Genomic DNA, 7,141 nt, shown 5'->3' with positions numbered 1-7,141 from the left:
GCATTCATTGATCTCCTTGGCAATCTTAAGTGATTGAATTCCAATTCCTTGGTGATTCAATCTCTCAAATCTTGATCAATAGCCAATTCCTTGGTCTAATTGCTCATGAGAAGAGATGAAGTATGGTCATTGATTATACCACATGTATTTTCAAATCAAAGTATTGGGAGAATTATATGTCACTATATCCGTCCAAACCCCAATTTGGTCCAACATGAGAAAGCATTTCTAGCATGATCTCTTCATTCCTCTTCCAAGGTTCTGAAGAGATCCAAATATAAGTAGCTTCTTTTCCAAGACAACTACCCAATTGGATGAAGATTGAAAGCTTTCTATTAAAATCAAGAGAAAAGAAAGAAGAAGAATAATGAAAACTATTATTGATCCATCAAATTACAACAGAGCTCCCTAACCCAATGAAAGGGGTTTAGTTGTTCGTAGCTCTGGGAATGGAAAGCAAAGATGGAAAATACATTCTGAAAGTAAAACTAGAAGTTGCAGAGAAAGTAAAATTATACAGAGAGTAGTTCTCTCAATGCCCAAAGCTCTCTCTCTAGTTCAAAACTACTCCTATATATACTACTCTTCTAATCTTCTAGTTGGCTCTTCAAGTCTTGGATATGGGCCTTTGGATCTTTGAGTTGAAGCAGTTATCATCTTCAGTGGGCTTAGCTTTGCTTGCATAAAAAGTGTGAGTTAGGCATGGACGTTAGTTAGGGCGTTAGTGGTGTTAACGTTAAGTGAAAATGTGGGTTTGAGAACGTTAGTGACGATCACCTTTTTCACTAGCGTTCCTAACCCAAAATGGTCCACATTAACTTCAACGTTAGTGGCACTAACGTGACCACTAACGTTGCCTCTTGGTCCTTCGCAAACGTTATTGGCATTCACCTTTTCCAACAACGTTTGCTTGTTGCCCTTCCTCCCTACGTTAGAGTCCACGTTAGTGTAGCTAACGTGACTTTTAACGTGGGCATGCCTCAGTTTCGAGAGCGTTAGTGACACTTACCTTTGTCACTAATGCTCCAAACGCCCCTTTCCCACGTTAGTGCCTCACGTTAATATAATTAACGTGGCCACTAACGTGATGGTGATTGCCATCTCCAACGTTAGTGACAAAGGTGAGTGTCACTAACGTTGGCTCATCATTTCTTTCTTCCATGTTAGCTTTCACGTTAATGTAATTAACGTGGCAACTAACGTGGCTAATAGTGGCTTGGTCCAACGTTAGTGACAAAGGTGAGTGTCACTAACGTTGGCTCTTCCTTGCTCCTCCCACGTTAGAGTTCACGTTAATGTAGTTAACGTAACTCTTAACGTGGCCAATTGTACCTTTTGAAACGTTAGTGGTATTCACTTTTACCACTAACGTTGGGGCTTTCTTTTTTCTCCACGTTAGCTTCCACGTTAATGTAGTTAACGTGGACACTAACATGGGCTATGATGGCTCACGAAGGCATTATTGGTGTTCACTTTTCTTATTAACGTTGCAAGCTGGCCTCCATTCCACGTTAATGGTCACGTTAGTTAGACTAATGTGGCTATTAACGTGGCATCTTCCTTGCTTCCTTTGTCCTGAAATCAAGCTAGTAAAGTGCATCAAAGCTAGGTTCTAACTCATGAGATCATGCATCATCCATTTTATCATTCAATTCATGCATAATTCTCATAAAATCATGTAAAATTCACAATGTTTGCTTGAATCAAGATGTAAGTGATTATCTACACAAAACTTGCTTATTAACTAAGAAAATGCATGAAACTACCCTAAAACAGTAAAGAAAAGGTTAGTGAAACTGGCCAAAATGCCCTAGCATCACAACACCAAACTTAAATCTTGCTTGTCTCTATGCAAGTACTGAAACATGAGAATGATGAATGAAATGACAAGAGAAATGAGTCATTATTTTGGAAGTCATGTCCTTGGTTTTATAGGGTTTCATGCATAGCAACTTAGGTTCATTCCTTCACTGGCTTTCAGACCTTTATCATGCCCTGGAATACTCACTTGATTGCACCCTATGAGACTTTTATTCATTGATCCCTGTGTCTTTTCAAGGTGTAATTGTGTTCTTAGACTAGGTGCTTTGTGAGGGGGTGACTCTTTAAGATAAGCTTTCAGCCAGCACTCTCGGACCAGTTGGTCCAAGGTGCTGGGTGTTAAGACACCCCTAAGGACTTACTCCCTCAAGTCTCTTTCCCCCATACATACACACCACAGGCACATAGTTTGTTATTTTCTTACTTGAGACCTTGGTGTCCAGCACCTCTTTGGGTTACTAAGTGTTCTGTAGCAAAGGTTACTCTTGATAGTAGACTTTCAGCTGATAATCCCGGGTTAGTTAACCCAAGTTACCAAGTGATAAGGCACCCCTGAGAGCTTATTCATCCAAGCATATCCTTTACACAGGAGCACCACAAACACATGCCTTAAGATTTAACCCTTGGTGCCTAGCCTTATTTCTTACTCTTTTTCTTTGTTTCTCAACTTTCATTTTTCTTTCTCTTTTTCTTATTAGGATCTTGTTATTTAGCTAGTCTCATGGGGTTTGTTTCAAGCATATGATTCAGGACAGATAGTTACCTTCCTACCTTGTTGGTGAACCAACTTAGCTAAGTAATTACTACACCACAAGCTTAAGAACTTACTCCACAAATTAAACCTCACTCTGGTCTTTCATAACATCTCTTGTTATTTGACTTAAAGGACAAGCATACAAGTGAGCAAGGTGAAAATGCAGCAGTGACATTAGACTAGCAAGCATAGACCTAAGCAAAGAAAACAATCATTAAATTCTAGTGAATTAATCTGAAGAGTAGCTATTAATCAAGGGTACATTCAGACTTCCAATTTGAGCACTCCAAGCATATGGAATCGAGTAACAATACAACCTTTTGGTGGTGACTTCTAGCTATCCCTTCATTGTCATCATCCATAGCTTCTGCATCCTTCTTCGCCTCCTTGGATGATGGTGCACTGTTTTCCAGAAGATTGATTGAATTCCTGCAAAGTTGTTGGAAGTTGCTTGTTCCCAAAGCACTTGAGAAATAGTTAGCATGCATGTATGCTTGTGAAATTCTGAACTTAATTTAGTGTGTGAACACCAAACTTAGTTCCTTGCCTAATACGCATATTGAATACATGCAAAGAACCTCATGTGCTGTTATTAACAAAATGGCTATGAACTAGAAACTAAACTAAGGTTAAGTGATTTCCTTGATTGGTTGGGGCTAGCAACTTGCCATTGAAGAAGTGTAGTGTGATTCTAACTAAAATCTTTGGTGGAACACCAAACTTAGAATTACACATTCACTTTTGGATTGTTTTGGTGTGCAATACCAAACTTAGCTCCTCACAATACAGGGGAAACTACTTGTAACTTTTATTGAAATGATCATGAAAAGGAAACTACCTTAGGTTGGGTTGCCTCCCAATGAAGTGCTCTTTTAGCGTCCCTAGCTCAACGATTCCTCCATTAATTGAGATGATACTTCATTTTGGGGTTTTCCCCCATGTTGCCCATGTAGTGCTTGAGCCTTTGTCCGTTCACAGTGAAAGTCCTCTTTGAACTTTCCTCCATGATTTCTATGTGTCCATATGGCGAGACCTTTGTGACAAGAAAGGGTCCTGACCATCTTGATTTGAGTTTTCCTGGGAAAAGTCTCAATTTGGAGTTGTAGAGGAGTACTTGCTGTCCTTTTTCGAAGCTCCTGGGTGTCATTGAGGACTTTGCTGGCATAGTATAGCACATGGACCAAGTTATCTTTCCTCTGTCCTAACACTGCCCCAACTGCAAAATCAGATGCATCACACATAAGTTCAAATGGTAAGTTCCAATCAGGTGGGGAAATGATAGGGGCAGAGGACAGCCTCTTTTTCAAGTTTTCGAATGCTAGCATGCATTTTTCATCAAAGACAAATGGTGTATCAGATACAAGGAGATTGCTTAAGGGTTTGGCTATCTTTGAAAAATCTTTGATAAATCTTCTGTAAAAACCAGCATGCCCTAAAAAGCTCCTAATTGCCTTGACATCACTTGGTGGGGGTAGTTTTTCAATGAGTTCCACCTTAGCTCTGTCTACCTCAATGCCTTGGTTAGAAACCTTATGGCCAAGAACTATTCCTCCTGTCACCATAAAGTGACATTTTTCCCAATTCAAGACCAGATTGGTTTCTTGACATCTTTTTAGTACCAGGGCGAGGTGATTTAGGCAATTAGGAAAGGAATCCCCGAATACTGAAAAGTCATCCATAAAGACTTTAATGAATTTTTCTATCATATCTGAGAAGATAGAAAGCATGCAGCGTTGAAACGTTGCAGGAGCATTACATAGCCCAAATGGCATGCGCCTGTATGCAAACACTCCATATGGGCAAGTAAATGACGTTTTCTCCTGGTCTCTCGGATCAACCACTATTTGATTATATCCTAAGTAATCATCTAGAAAATAGTAATATGCGTGTCCTGCAAGTCTTTCCAACATCTGATCCATGAAGGAAAGTGGGAAGTGATCTTTTCTTATAGCTTCATTGAGTTTTCTGTAGTCAATGCACATCCTCCATCCTGTGACCGTTCTTGTAGGAATGAGTTCGTTCCTCTCATTGGGTACTACAGTGATTCCTCCTTTCTTGGGGTCCATTTGGACGGGGCTGACCTATGGGCTATCCGAAATTGGGTAGATTACCCCTCCTTGCCAAAGCTTCATGACTTCCTTCTGTACCACTTCTTTCATGACTGGATTTAGCCTCCTTTGGGCTGGATGGATGGTTTGGCATCATCTTCCAGCAGTATCTTATGCATGCATATGGCCGAACTGATTCCCTTCAAGTCAGCGAGGGTCCATCCAATGGCATCCTTATGCTTTTGCAATACTTGGAGTAGTTCATCCTCTTGATCTTGGCTAAGGGCTGAGTTTATGATCACTGGGTAACTTTCATTCTCTCCTAAATATGCATATTTGAGAGTGGGTGGCAGTGCGTTGAGTTCGAGTTTAGGTGCTTCTTTTCTTTCATTCTCCTCCTCTGGTGCACCCTGAACATGAATCTCCGCTATTGCAGCCTCTTTGCTAGATGCCGATTCCTCTTCTGTTAACCCTTCAAGTTCTTCTTCTTCAAAAATCTCTTGTACTGCATCTTCCAGTGAATCCAACCTCATACATTCTCCCAGTGGTTCTTGTGGGTAGCTCATGGCCTTGAACACATTGAATGTCATCTTCTCATTGTGTAATCTCAGGGTAAGTTCACCTTTTTGGATATCAATGATAGCTCTAACAGTGGCCAAAAATGGTCTTCCCAGGATGATGGAGGCCTTGGCTTCTTCCTTCATGTCCAACACTACAAAGTCTGCTGGGAAGATAAACTCTCCTACCTTCACCAACAAGTCTTCTACTATGCCGTGAGGAAACTTGAATGATCGGTTTGCCAGTTATAGGGCCATTTTTGTTGGCTTGGCCTCCTCAATCCTCATTTTTCTCATCATAGCTACTGACATCAGATTTATGCTGGCTCCTAAATCACATAGGGCCTTCTCCATTGTGATTTCCCCTATAATGCAAGGAATCTGGAAGCTTCCAGGATCCTTCAATTTCTGGGGTAGTTTGTGCTGAATGATGGCACTACATTCTTCAGTTAGTATCACAGTCTCGTTGTTCTTCCAGCTTCTCTTCTTGGTCATTAATTCCTTTAAAAATTTGGCATAGAGCGGCATTTGCTCTATTGCTTCAGCAAAGGGTATGTTGATTTGTAGTTTTTTGAAGATGTCCAAAAACCTTAAGAATTGGTTGTCATCCCCCTTCTTTTTCAATTGTTGAGGGTATGGAGCTTTTGGGACGTCTGGCTTCAGGATTTCTCCTTTTTGCTGTGAACTGGGAGTGGGAATTTGGACTTCATCTCGTTCCTCTTCCCCTTCATTTGAGTTCTTCTCTTGTGGTTTCTTGGAAGTTTCCTTCAATTTCTTCCCACTTCTGAGGGTGATAGCCTGACATTCCTCCCTTGGGTTTGGATCGGTGTTGCTGCACAGGTTATGGCTGGGAATTTGCTTAAATAGGTAGCCAATTTGTGTCTCAAGTTTCTTGATGGCAGCATCTTGATTCTGCATATTGGACCGCACTTCCTCTCAGAACATTTTACTGTCTTGAACTTCTTTGTATATACGTTCAAGTAGAGCCTCAATCCTTGAGAGTCTATCTTCGGATGATGGTGAGTTGAGATTGGAGGGGTGAGAAGGGCCATTTTAGTTTTGATATGGATGTTGAGAGGTGTTGTTAGGTGGGTGCTGATATGATCTCTGTGTGGAATGTTGGTGAGCTGCATTGTTGTTGGGGTTGTGACGTCTCTGATCTTGGCCTTGATCTTGTTGATTTCCCCACCCAAAGTTTGGGTGGTTCCTCCAACTAGGATTATAAGTTTTGGAGTATGGATCATGGTTTTGCCTAGGTGAGTTTCCAATGTAGTTGGCTTGTTCCTGATCACCCTCTGCCTCTGCATTCACTCCTTCTTGGGTTGCTGATGAGGTGGTGATTGCTACTATTTGGTTCCTCTCCATCTTCTTGGTAAGGTCAGCCAACTGCTTGGTGATCATCTTGTTCTGAGCCAGCAATGTATCCACGTTGTTTAGCTCTATTACTCCTCTAGTGTTGCCTCTTTCAGAAGCATAGAAGTAGTCATTCTCTGCTACAGTCTCAATGACATCTATGGCTTCTTCAATGGTCTTCTTCTTGTTCAGAGATCCCCCAGATGAGTGGTCTACTGCCTTTTTTGATTCGTAAGAAAGACCCTCAAAGAAGATGTGTAACTGCACCCATTCATTGAACATATCTGGCGGGCACCTTCTTGTCAAGTCCTTAAACCTCTCCCATGCTTCATATAGAGTTTCACCATCTTGTTGCCTGAAGGTTTGTACCTCAGATCTTAACCTGTTGATCCTTTGAGGAGGATAGAATCTTGCCAAGAATTTGTTCACCACATCTTTCCAGGTTGTTAAACTCTCCTTCGGGAAGGATTCCAGCCATTTAAATGCTTTGTCCTTGAGTGAAAAAGGAAACAGAAGCAGTCTATAGGTGTCAGGATGAACACCATTAGACTTCACAGTATCACATATCCTCAGGAAGGTGGTTAGATGTTGATTGGGATCTTCTTGGA

The 7,141-nt window shown here is 41.2% G+C and overlaps 1 non-coding gene across 1 annotated transcript; it reads left to right on the top strand.

The window, feature by feature from the left end:
* Positions 1-6,810: 6,810 nt before the first annotated feature.
* On the top strand, positions 6,811-6,917 carry LOC112753904 (small nucleolar RNA R71). Its single transcript, XR_003178266.1, has one exon. It is a non-coding gene; the product is annotated as a small nucleolar RNA R71 (small nucleolar RNA).
* The last annotated feature ends 224 nt before the right edge of the window (positions 6,918-7,141 follow it).

Source organism: Arachis hypogaea, chromosome 15 (assembly GCF_003086295.3).
Source record: "Arachis hypogaea cultivar Tifrunner chromosome 15, arahy.Tifrunner.gnm2.J5K5, whole genome shotgun sequence".
Classification (NCBI taxonomy): domain Eukaryota; kingdom Viridiplantae; phylum Streptophyta; class Magnoliopsida; order Fabales; family Fabaceae; genus Arachis; species Arachis hypogaea.
Note: the sequence above shows the minus strand (reverse complement) of the source record. Positions and strands in the feature narration are given on the sequence as shown.